Consider the following 13,830-nt stretch of genomic DNA (forward strand, 5'->3'; position numbering starts at 1 on the left):
GGGTCAAACACAACTTAGGTGGAGCAGATTTTTATACAGCCCCACCCTCCAATTCGACAAACAGAGGAGGTTCATATCACTTTTTCTTAAGAAATCCATGTGGAACTTTTCCCCAGGAAGCAAAACAAATTTAGGGCAGTGCTTCTCCACTCTAATGCACAGAAGGACCTTTTTAGAGCTTTGTAGAAATCCAATGCCTTGGCCTCGCCCATGGGATTCTGGTTGAATTGGTTTGAGGTGGGGTGGAGGGCTGAATTTAAAAAAATTCTCCTGATATTCTAATGTGCAACTAAAGTTGAGTTGCCAACTTAGAGGCTTTCCATTAAGATAGTGGGTTTCCAAATGTGGTGCCCCAAACCGCTGCATGAACATCACCCAGGAACTTGCTACAAAGGCAAATTCTCAGGTCCCACTCTAGACCTACTCAATCATAAACACTGGAGAAGGGCCCAGCAAACAGGGCCTCCAGGTGAGGCAGATATGTTTCAGAACCACATCATAAAAGCAAAAGAAACAGCACAGGATGCAAGCTGAAAGTCCCTTTTGTGGATCTTTCTAATAAACTACAAGTTCCAAAAAGAACTTAAAGGGCTTAATCCGTATTCCTATTTATTTAATGTCATGGCCAGCAAGCTTCATAGGGGATTGAGTCTGCCTTGGAAAGCTGTCATATGCCTGTTCTTTTTTTTTTTTTGCGGTACACGGGCCTCTCAGTGCTGTGGCCTCTCCCGTTACGGAGCACAGGCTCCATACGCGCTTGCTCAGCGGCCATGGCTCGCGGGCCCAGCTGCTCCGCGGCATGTGGGATGTTCCCGGACCGGGGCACGGACCCGTGTCCCCTGCATCGGCAGGCGGACTCTCAACCACTGCGCCACCAGGGAAGCCCAGTGCCTGTTCTTGAAGGGGTTCCGAACAAGTCCCCTAAAAGATGCCACTTTGGCATGAGGATTATTTTGCTTAGAGGTCAGTCAAGACCCAGCAGACTCAGGAAAAGCTCTTTACCTCCCCCTTAACTGCCTAAAAGAAGCAATCAGTTCCTCCATTTGTGGGGATGTTACCGAGCAAAGGGCTTGCTTTCTAATGGGCTTGGAAGCCAGTACTATAGCACCAGCTTTTAGGCTCTCAATCTGCCTTCCCCATCCAGTGTTTGGGGCAAAATTTTAAGAGGTAGGGGAATTTCAAACTTGGGAGCTGGTTGGCTAGTCCTGAATTAGTCCAGATAAGCTACTTGTGCTGCTGGAAGCCAGATGTTTTCTTTTTAATTAAAGGACTTCTCGCTTCCTAAAGGGCTTCAGTGTCAAGACTGATGATTCTTGGTTCCAGGGTCATCGTGGAGGCCTGAGTCCCTGCCTTACGCACGTGTGGTGCTGTCTCTGTAAAATAACTCAAGGTTTGATTAATCAACCACCTATTTAAAGAGGCAAAACCAGTTTAAGCTGGTGCTGTTTCACTTTGATTACAGGATTAAGAAAGGAATGTTTTCTCCTAAGGAGTTATCTTGCTGGCATCAGGAGAAAACTCTTTTCGGTCAAGCAGTCAATTTGCACAGCAACGAAGATCCAATGCCACCAAAAAAAAAAAATTTAATTAAAATAAAGAAATTAAAATAAATAAAATAAAGCATAAGAACTATCTAAAAGAAAAAAGATAAATTTGTATTATTCTAATCTTGCCCTAAACATATCTTTAATATGAAAAAGGTAGCTTTCAGTATGAAAATTTAAGGCATTTTTATGACTAAATCAAGCTTTTCTAACTTCTCTGCTCTTATGCCCAAGAAAGATCCTCTGTAAAGATCTGACTCATGAACAGCTCCTGGACTTGGATTAGCCTCGGAGAAGCCACGATTGATTTCAGTTCGGGCAATGTGGAATTTTGCCTGAGCCCTGTGATCCTGGTAAACAGTGAAGGTTAAGAAATCCCCTCACACGTTTGTGTTCCAGAAAACAGCTTACTGCACAGAACCACCCTCCCATATACGACTCAGTTAAGACCCACAGACACCCTCCATGGTACTTAAGACGGAGCGAGATACAGACTGGCCAAATTCCCATTCTTTGTCTCATTAGCTGAGCTGCTTGTCCCCACTGATCAATCAGAACAAAATGCTTGCTAGCCAGACTTCAGTCAGGCTTCTCTTTCCTCCACGCCCCTGACCTCTGCTGTTCCCCAAGACTGAGCAAGCACAGAAAAGTGGGACATGCCCCCTTATCAGCTTCTCCTGGGAATCGGGAGTAGGACCCCAGGGAGATACTTTTCTGTCAGACCCCACTAGTCATTTCACCTTGCTCGTCCAGCTTTCCCCCCAAAGATTCTGCTTATCTTTGCTTCTTCTTTACCCTATAAAAGAAAGAACATCTTCTGTTTGATTGGAGACACTTGCAGACCCCAGGGTCATGATCTCCGTCTTGCAATAGTCCCCCTTTCCCTCTTGCATTAATTCTTTTGAATACAAGTCTCTATTTACTAAGTCTGGATTGGTTTTTCTCTGGCAGTTTCCTACCATGCTGGCTGTCTTTCAGTTTGTAAACACACCAAGCTCGTGACTACCTTGGGGCCTTTGCATGCTGCTCTCTCAACTGGTACATCCCTTCCCACCTTCTCTGACTGGCTTCACAGCCCTCCTGCCTGTCCTGACCCTGGCCCTGCTCACTGTATACCAGAGCCTAGGGTCATAGCCCTATTCTGCACATTTGATATAAGTGGAATCATATAATATGTGGTCTTTTGTGACTGGCTTCTCTCACTTAGTATATATTTTCAAGGTTCATCCGTGTTGGAGCATCTATCAGTACTTCATTTTATTGCCAAATAATGTTGCATTGTATGGATATACCACATTTTGTTTAATCATTCCCAGTTGATTCCCAATTTGGGTTGTTTCCACTTTGGAGCTATCACATGAATGCTGCCACAAACATCCATGTACAATTTCTATGTGGACATGTTTCCATTTTTCTTTGGTATTCTATTAGGAGAACCACCAGTTTTCTCCTCCTGAGTAGGGAAAAACCCATTTCTTCCCTAATGTGTCTTTCTTTCCTGTGTGTCTCCTTTACTACTCACACAAAACACTTAACTTCTGATACTTTTGGTCACCAAATGCGTGAGGTTTCTCCCCACACCAAGGAATTCTCTGAAACACCAGTTGGGTGTCCTACAACTTAATTCTGACACTATGTACCCAGAGATAGTGTCAGATCCCACAGATTAAGGGCTCAGTCCCACAAGCCTGCCCCACCGCACTTCAGATGCCGATCACAAGTAGTAGGTCCCCAGGTTACCCACAACTTCTGTCTGCATTGTCTACAAATCAGAGGTTCTCATGACCCCCTCCTTGGTTGGATTAATTTGCTAGAGCCACTCACAGAACTCAGAAAACACTTACTTATATTTATTTACCAGTTTATTAAAGGATATGATAAAGGATACAGATGAACAGTCAGATGAAGAGATAACATAGGGTGAGGCCTGGGAGGGTCCAGAGGGCAGGAGCTTCTGTTCCTGTGGATTTGTGGTGCATCACCCTCCCAGTATGTGGATATATTCACCAACTTGGAAACTCTCTGAACTCCATACTCTTGGGATTTTATAGAGGCTTCCTCACGTAGCTATGATCAATTATTAACTCCATTTCCAGCCCCTCTCCCCTCTCTGGAGGATGGGGGGCAGGGCTGAAAATTCTAAGCTGCTAATCATGGCTTTTACTTTCCAGCGACCAGCCCTCCTCCAGGAGCCCATTCGGAGTCACCTCATTAAAACTGAAGATGCTCCTAGTGCTCTTCTTATTACTTAGGAAATTACAAGGGTTTTAGGAACCCTGTGTCAGGGATCAGGGACAGAGAACAATATATATATTTTCCTATAGTAACACTATGTTTAACATTTTAAGGAATTGCCAAACTGTTTTCTGAAGTGGCTGCAACATTTACATTCCTACCAGCAGTGTATGAGGGTTCCAATATCTCCACATTTTTGACAACATTTGTTATTATCTAACAGTCATCCTAGTGGGTGTGAAGTGGTATCTAATTATGGTTTTCATTTGCATTTCCCTAATGATTAATGGTAATGAACATCCTTTTTATGTGCTTATTGGCCATTTGTATATATGTATCTTCTTTGGAGAAATGTCTATTCAGGTCCTTTGCCCATTTTTTCAACTGGATTATTTGCCTTTTTATTGTTGAGTTTTAAGAGTTCTATGTATATTCTGGGTATAAATCCTTTATCAGAAATACATTTTGCAAATATTTTCTTGGGATTTTTCCTCATTCTTGAGTGATAGCTTAGCTGGGTATTGAATTATAGGTTGTAGCCATCTTCCAATGCAGGAATCAGAAAACTTTCTCTGTAGGGCTTCTCTGGTGGCACAGTGGTTGAGAGTATGCCTGCCGATGCAGGGGACATGGGTTCGTGCCCCGGTCTGGGAAGATCCCACATGCCACCGAGCGGCTGGGCCTGTGAGCCATGGCCGCTGAGCCTGTGAGTCCGCAGCCTGTGCTCCGCAACGGGAGAGGCCACAGCAGTGAGAGGCCCGCATACCACACACACACAAAAAAAAACCTTTCTCTGTAAAGGGCCAGATAGTAAATATTTTCAGCTTTGAGGGTCATATAGTCTCAGTCATAACCACTCAACTCTGCCACTGTAACAGGAACACAGCCACAAATAATACATAAATCAATGGGCATGACTATTTCAATAACACTTTACTTATAAAAACAGGCAGCAGGCTTGATTTGGCCCATGGGCTGTCATGCAGCCACTCTGCCAAATTTGGCATGTATGTTGAGATTAGTGATACCACACATTCATCAAAGGTTTATTACTCACATAATGAGGAATTCTGGGAGAGTATGGTGACTCCTACACAGATCCAAAATGGCTTGAGGGACTTCCCTGGTGGAGCAGTGGTTAAGAATCTGCCTACCAACGCAGGGGACATGGGTTTGGTCCCTGGTCTGGGAATATGCCACGGAGCAACTAAGCCCATGCGCCACAACTACTGATCCTGCGCTCTAGAGCCTGCGTGCTGCACCAACTGAGCCTGTGTGCCACAACTACTGAAGCCCACGTGCCTAGAGCCCAGCCCATGCTCTGCAACAAGAGAAGCCACTGCAATGAGAAGCCCGTGCACGGCAACGAAGAGTAGCTCCCACTCGCTGCAAAAGCCTGCAAGCAGCAACAAAGACCCAACACAGCCAAACAAAAAAACAAAACAAACAAACAAAAAGGCTTGAGAGAGCAGGGAAAGGAAATTGGTCTTAGGTTTTTATGGTGGTTCAGGATTGGGGCCAAGGTAGGGTTCTCACAGAGGGGCAGAACCTGAATGATTTGAATTTCCTACTGGTGTAAACAGAGGAAACACCCGGGACTTCTTACCAGCTTGCTCAGATGTAGGAGAGAAGTGGAAGAGGAGAGTTAGGCTTAAAAGATGTCACTTGTCAAACGTAAAAAAAGATGAAGCAGACTCTATTACAGGCTGTAGTTGGCTGACCCCATATTCAAGGTTTTTGAAGATACCACATCATCTTCTGACTTCTATTGTCTTGTTGAGAAATCTCTTGTCAGTTTAATTGTAGTTTCTTTGTAGGAAGTCCTTTTTATCTTTGGTTGATTATAGGATCTATTTAAAGCCTTTGATGCCCTGCAATTTCATTACAATGTGTGTAGGTGTATTTATTTATCCCATTTGGGATATGTTAAGTCTAGCGATTTCTGAATCTAAAGATTCAGCCCTTTAAACAATTTTGGAAAATTATCGGCTATTCTATCGTTGAACATACCCAGACATTTTTTATTCTTTTCTGAATTCCTAATTGATGTAGATGAGACCTAATTCCTTCCCCTAAGTCTCTTAATATCTCTTTCACATTTTCAATCTCTTTCATATTTTCAAATCTCTACATTTCTGTGCAGGAGGGCTTGTTTTCAGGTTATCTAATATGCAAAATTACTTGAAACAGAAATCCTGTCCCAGCACTGTTGACTGATCTCGGAATGAACGTGCAGCCTCAACCTGGATGTTCGTGAGTTTTTTGTTTTTAAGATTTATTTTTTATTTATTTTATTTATTTTTCACTGCATCGGGTCTTAGGTGTGGCATGTGGGATCTTTCATTGCGGTGCACTGGCTTCTCTCTAGTTGTGGTGTGTGGGTTTTCTCTTCTCTAGTTGAGGCACAAGAGCTCAGTAGTTGTGGCATGGGGGCTTAGTTGCCCCACAGCATGTGGGATTTTAGTTCCCTGACCAGAGATCAAACCCCCGTCCCCTGCATTGTAAGGTGGATTCTTTACCACTGGACCACCGGGTAAGTCCTCTAAGTTTTTAAATTGCAACTGAGAACAGAGCTATTTGGTATGTTCTGACAGACTTTCTGGTCTTTTTCCAGTGGCTGTTAAGACCCAGCTGCACCTCTGTTGTTCAAGTGTTTATCTAAGTTCTTTTCAGTAATGTTCCCTTTTGCTCAAACTATTTTGATCTGTGTCTCTTATGTGTGATGAAGAAAGTCCTAACTAGTGCAGCGGACTATCTCAAAATTTCCAAGTACCATTTCAGAGAGGGAGTCAGGAACTGCAGACCAAGGGCAATGTGAGAAATCTGAGAGTTCTTAAAAACATTGTGTGTTCATTATCTATTGCTACATAACAAATTACCCCAAAACTTATTATTAAACAACAACTTTATTATCTCACAGTTTCTGCATTCAGGAGCAGCTTAGCTGGGTTGTTCTGGTTTAGGGTCTCTCCTGAGACTGAAGTCATGATATTGGTTAGGGTTGAAGTCACAGGCCTTCCATAATGCTGCTCAAATTTTCTCAAGTTATGGAAGCTAGCTTACCTCAATGTGAGTCATCTCAGAAAGACAGAGAGCAGAGAGGTAGCCTCAAGGCCTTTCTACAACCTAGTCTTAGAAGTGACACACCATCACTTCTGCCTTATTCTATTTGTTAGAAGCAAGTCGCTAAATCCAGCCCACACTCAAGGGGAGGGGAATTACGCTCCATCCCTTGAAGGTAGGAGTAGCAAAAAAATTGTGGACATATTTGAGAAACACTACACTTTGTCATTCCTCCATGGGTTATAAAGGTGACACTACCTCCACAGCTCCAACTAGACCGTTAATCCATCTGAATTTACAGCCTCTCTTCTTTTGAAGTTCTTGGTGTCAGATTTAGCACCCACTATACCTCATGTCAGGAATTAAAACCCATGTTTTGCCATTCATGAAACCTGCATCTTAGCCATGGCTAAGCCTGGGAGGCTCGAGGGAATGTAACAGTTATTCCAGACCCCCAAAACCCTCAGATGGGTTACCCCAGACCTCATCACTGACCTACATCCCTCACAGGGTGCCAGTAGATAGTACTGACACACTTCACCCAAGTTCCCTGTCCATGTCAGTCCTGGCCTACCTGTTCATCAAGGTTGTATCCTGCTCCTAGGACTCCCTAACCACTTAATTTCTGAATACTGTCTCCAGTCTGTCTCCTGATTTTGGAAGGAACAGTTGAGTCATTCTGACTCTATATTTACCCATTCCTTGCCCAGTTTCTACAGACTGAGGACCACACATGAAGTGTCAACTGTGTGCTCAAGAACATCTTCCTCATAACTCTCCTGATTCTCTCATCTTGCCACCTACAAGACGGCATCCAACTTGTACTCCATCATCCCCAACAGAACAATTATGGCCTCTACATCTCCCTGCTCCGTACACCCCTAACCCCTCTGACACCCCGGCAGTTGGGTCACACAAGGGAATCTATAACTTCTGCTGGTCTGGAAAGTAAGGTAACCAGAGCCAGGCCATGAGCATGGAACACATCCGTCTCTCCTTCTAGCAGGCACTCCCACATCTTCCACCATGCAGTGAATAATTATCCAGGCTTGTGGAGAACGGATGAGGTCCTTAACCCCATGGCCCTATGATACCAGCTCTCCCTACCTTCCTTTTCTTTTTCTTTTTTTTTAATATTTATTTATTTGGCTGCACCGGGTCTTAGTTGTGGCACGCAAACTCTTAATTGTGGCATGTGGGATCTAGTTCCCTGACTAGGGATCAAACACGGGCCCCCTGCATTGGGAGCGCAGAGTCTTAGACATTGGACCACCAGGGAAGTCCTCTCTCCCAACGTTCTTAATCTACTCCATCTTTCATTGCTCTACAATCGTGCTAACCTGATCATCCATATGATCCAGCAACTAAGGAGTTAATTAGGAGATGCTCTTCTGCGGAAGGAAAATAAAAATAGAGTCTGTATTGCCAAGAGAGCTCGCTAACAAGCTATTGAGGAAGCGTGACTTATGCACATCTTAGCCTGTGGAACCTGACCTTTTGACCTAATGAAGTCACCCAGAACATCTGCCAGAAACAATATATCTGCATATTGACACCCTTAAAAAACTTGTGATTCCTGAGGACAAATCTTTTCCGATCGTGTCAGTGCCAACCACAATTCTTGCCAGGCAACTTTTTTTTGTTTGTTTTTTTGCGGTACGCGGGCCTCTCACTGTTGTGGCCTCTCCCGTTGCGGAGCACAGGCTCCGGACGCGCAGGCTCAGCGGCCATGGCTCACGGGCCCAGCCGCTCCACGGCATGTGGGATCTTCCCGGACCGGGGCACGAACCTGTGTCCCCTGCATCGGCAGGCGGACTCTCAACCACTGCGCCACTAGGGAAACCCCGCCAGGCAACTTTTAAGAGCCTCGTGCCTTTGTTGTTTTTTTTTTTTAATAATTAAAAAAAACCCACATTTATTTATTTATGGCTGCATTGAGTCTTCGTTGCTGCATGCGGTCTTTCTCTAGTTGTGGCGAGTGGGGGCTACTCTTTGTTGCAGTGCACAGGCTTCTCATTGTGGTGGCTTCTCTTGCTGCAGAGCTCGGGCTCTAGGCACCCGGGCTTCAGTAGTTGTGGCACGTGGGCTCAGTAGTTGTGGCTCACAGGCTCTAGAGTGCAGGGTCAGTAGTTGTGGTGCACGGGCTTCGTTGCTCCGTGGTATGTGGGATCTTCCTGGATCAGGGGTCGAACCCATGTCCCCTGTATTGGCAGGCGGACTCTTAACTGCTGTGTCACCAGGGAAGTCCCAGCCTCGTGGCTTTTTGTCTTTATAAGCCCCTGTTTCTCTTCCCCATCAGGGAATACTCTTTCAAGAGTTACCTGAATCTGTGTCTCCCAAGCTACAGTTATTGCAATTGCAATAAGATCCCAAATAAACTTTTTTGTTTTTTATCCTCCTACATTATTTTTTTGGTTGACTCATTCTACCTGTGAGGAGGAGCTCCAGGTAGGGAGGGATATTAGGTCCCTTCAAAGACTCCAGTCCACAGACAGAACTGAAAGTGCTACTTAGGTCTCTTTCTCACTTAGGGGTGATATTTAAATTATTAACAATTTACTAGCCTAAATGGATCAAAGCAGATCTGAAGGGTCCTTGATGGGATAGGCATTAACTCTTCAATTGTTGTCTCACATGAGTGATCCGTGAGGGGTTGGTTGGCGGGGAGCTCCTGTGGGGTTCAGCGTGTGTTTAAATAGTTCAGCCGCTATTTACCAACTGGAACATGGGAACTTTCAAAAATGGTAAGAAAAAAATGGTTGGAACCAGAATAGCTATAACCATATGTACAAACTAAAATTTGTACTGCTTTGTACCTGCTTCTCCAGCTGATAATGCCACAGTCTTTTCCAGTTATAGCCTAGGAACCAGCCTGCTCTGACCTTCTGATGTGAGTTTTGACCTTCATCCTTGCCTGTTGTTCTTGATATACTCTTGGCCTCAATATTTTGAATCATCCCTGCTTCTCTGGGTGGTGCCCATTCTTGGACAGGGACTTTAGTTTTCATTGGAAACTTGTCCTTGAGCCTAACTAGCCCTCCTCACTACCCTACCCACAAACCCCTTTCTGTAGCTTCTGGGATCCCAGGTCAGAGCCATGCCATCCCCTGCTCTTCCTCTAGATGGAGATGGAACAGGATATGATGGAAAGCTGTAGTGAAAAGACGGAAGGATTTGTCCTGGGTGGCTATTCCACTAACCCTACTTCCTAGGGCAACCCAAACCAATCTGTGGCAGGCAGTGTGCTAGGAGCTACAGGAATTGTGAGGTGATTAAGAAAATATACAGGCAAGGGCTTCCCTGGTGGCGCAGTGGTTGAGAGTCGGCCTGCCGATGCAGGAGGCGCGGGTTCCGGGAAGATCCCACATGCCGCGGAGCGGCTGGGCCCGTGAGCCATGGCCGCTGAGCCTGCACGTCCGGAGCCTGTGCTCTGCAATGGGAGAGGCCACAACAGTGAGAGGCCCGCGTACCGCAAAAAAACAAACAAAAAAACACAAATAACCCTGTTACTTTATTTAGTTTTTTTGGCCACACTTTTCGGCTTTCAGTATCTTAGTTCCGCGAACAAGGATTGAACCCACGACCTCAGCAGTGAAATTGCAGAGTCCTAACCAGTGGACCATCAGGGAATTCCCTACATTTTTTAACTTAGCATTTGTAAATATTTGATGTGAAGTTATTAGTGAAGTGGCTTATCAATTTTCCACACTGGACCACTGGCTCTTTTCATAGTAGGTACTTGAGTGCCTTATGTCTTCAAAGACAGGGACCAGATTTGTGGCTAGAAAAAGGGTGAAAATCCCAGCAGGACATTTTACTTTCTGTCACTTGGCCACAGCTGATTCTCAGGCTTACATTCTGATCTATTTTCTCTGGCCACAGTCCTGACCAAATTCCCACTCCCCATACCCAAACTTCAAATAGGAGGGAAAAAATTAAGCGGAAGCTTTTCCCCTTCTTTTTAGAGACAAAAGCTGATGTATTTTAAATTTGAAAACACACAAATGAACAAAACCCTTCAGCCTGTGGCTTTTGCACACTGCAGGGAATCAGGGTAAAAGGAAGGATCCTGCACTCCCGGGTTTCAACTTTGGCTACATGTTGGGATCACCTGGGGAGTTAAAGAAGTAGGAACGCTTGGGCCCCACCCACAAAGCTTTGCGCTTAGCTGATGTGCAATATAAACGCTTTAAGAGCTCCCCAGGGGATTATACTGTACAGCAGAATTAAGAGCCAGTGATTTACATTCACAGTTCTTTGCTACTCAAAGCCTGGTACAGGAACACAACACGCTCACACCTGTGAGTTTGTCAGACATAGTCTTTGCCCCCTCCCTCGCCTCCCAAATTAGAATCTGCAGTTTAACCAGCTAAGCCTGTTTAACCTCAAGTGATTTGCATTCCTATGCACATTAAAGTTGGAGAAGGTCTCCTCAGGGCTCCTGCCAAGCAAACTGGCCCAATGTGGAAGGAGGTAAAGCACTCAGGAAACAGAGCTCCAAGAATAGGCCCCCAACCGGAGGACGGAAGAGATCTCCTTGTTACAGGCTCTGTGTTGTGGCTCTCAGGGAAATCAGGTAGTGGCCGAGGTGGGCTGAGCCTCAGGGAGCTGGGCAGGACTTCAAAACAGAGCTGCTCTCTGAGCAGAGCAAACAGAGCAAAGAGACTGCTTCTGCAGCGGTGCAAACGCTGGAGGGGCCGATCTGCTGGATCTGTTTGAACACACAAGTCTGGGTGCTGTCCATGTTAGCTGCTGTCCTGTTGCATAAGCACACCCCAAACACAGAATCTGCTTGAGCTCCTCTGTTGTGGGAACACTGTGCTCTCAAACAGACTGTGAAACAAAAAATGTTGCTCACCATCCAGTTTCATAAGGATTAAGTCATTTGCTAATGCAGCTGCTGACCGACAGTGCACCCTAGGAGGAATTCAGGATGAAAACCAGGATGAGGCACTCTGTGCTTTGGAAAAACAGGTCCCTTAGACAGATGTGTATCTCAGGAAAAATTTTAATGAGTCTGGATTCTTGCATTTTCCCAAACATAGAAAAAGCACTAAAATAATTAACTGAGATATCTGTTCCTTGTGACCTTTCACTGAGATGTATGCTTGACAGCATGTATTCCCTAGACAAAATCATATGTGTACTGGCTTCTCCTCTATCTCTGTGGAGCAGCTCTTTCACAGAGAGCTCTCTTCTGGGCTACAGTCCTCAGTAAAACCCAATCTACCAGCTCTTATGTTGTGTGTTTTTCTTTCAGTTGACGAGACAAAACTCAAAACTCTTTCCTGTGTGTGGTTGCGATGTTCAATCCCTTACCCACTCACCCACTCCTTGGAGACAAGTTACTAAGAACATTATTTCAGAAGGAAAACTGTATAGACGAGCAGTTCCCACTTTCCTTTTTAGGTGTGTTGGATATTTTCCAGTTCTCCCCCATATTCACTCTCAATCCTTCTCAATGCTGTCCTGAGACCTGAGAAGCTGACCTTCTTCCACCAGCTTCCAGTTGAGTCATGTTGACTTAAAGAAAAACACACAACATAAGAGTTGTGAGTTTACGTTTTGTTCAGGGTCTTGCTGAGGACTAGACACCAGGAGACAGCCTCTCAGTAGCTCTGATGAACTTCTCTGAAGAGGTGGGGGGGAACCAGTTCATATACGGTTTTTTCCTTTTCTTTTGGCTAGGAAATACGTGTAGCCAAGCATACATCACAGTAAAAGACTACTGCTAATCACAAAGAACAGATATCTCAAGTTAATAATTTCATTGCTTTTCTATGTAGGGGAAGATGCAAGAATCTGGGGTCATTGAAATTCTTCCTGAGATATAGATTTAACTATCTAGGGGCCTGTTTATCCAAAGCACAGAGTGCCTTATCCTTTTTTCATCCTGAATTCCTCTCAGGGTGCAGAGTGCAGTGGGTTGCAACTTAACCCTTATATAATTGGGTGATGAGAGATACTCTTTGTTCACAGTTGGGCCAGTGGCAGGTCCTGGCAGGAGATCAAAGGGAGAGTCAAGAAACTTATTACCCCAGCTCACTGTGTGCTGGACCATGGGGTTGGTGGTGCAGAGTGCAGGGTGCAGAGTGCAGTGGGTTGCAACTTAACCCTTATATAATTGGGTGATGAGAGATACTCTTTGTTCACAGTTGGGCCAGTGGCAGGTCCTGGCAGGAGATCAAAGGGAGAGTCAAGAAACTTATTACCCCAGCTCACTGTGTGCTGGACCATGGGGTTGGGCGTGTCGCTGAACTGAAGGCCACAGCTTCTGTCAGGTAGCCTGCTCCTAGGGGTGGTAATAGTTTCCAAATATCGCTAGCCCTGGGGTTTTGTACCACCCCATGTTGTGTTTTCTTAACAATTACACTTTTGTGTGTGTGTGGTGGGGAGGCGCACCACGAGGCATATGGGATCTTAGTTCCACGACCACGGATCAAACATGCGTCCCCTGCAGTGAAAGTGCAGAGCCTTAACCACTGGACCGCCAGGGAAGTCCGCAATTACACTTTTTATATGTTGCCGCTTGAACCCTCCTCATTTATGCTGTGCCATTGGTTTCTCTTCCATCGCATCAATAGCTCTCTGGTGCCAGGATCCATTCTATCTTTCCATCCTTGGTGGCTGGGGCATTGACAAAGAACCTGGGGTGGTTCAGACGACTGGAACAGAGCCTCAGCGCACAGATGAGCATCCCTCCTACTGAAACATCAGTTGGCAACATGCTGAGGCCTGGCACTAGGATGCATGTACCACAGGGCAACCAGGACAGCTACCTGGCCCCTTGACACAGCAGCTTGCACGTGTCCTCCAATGGCAGCAGGTGGTCTTTACGGCATTGGCTCCACACCCTCCAGGTTCTCTGATGTTATCGACAGAAGACATTTGCTCCTACACGGACTAGGCAGTCTCCTGATGTGACTTCAGCCCTTCTTCAAGCAGCCTCTCTATCCCCAAACCTACTCCTCCAGGATTCCACATATTG

This window comes from Grampus griseus, assembly GCF_964374135.1.
Source record: "Grampus griseus genome assembly, chromosome: 10".
Taxonomy (NCBI): domain Eukaryota; kingdom Metazoa; phylum Chordata; class Mammalia; order Artiodactyla; family Delphinidae; genus Grampus; species Grampus griseus.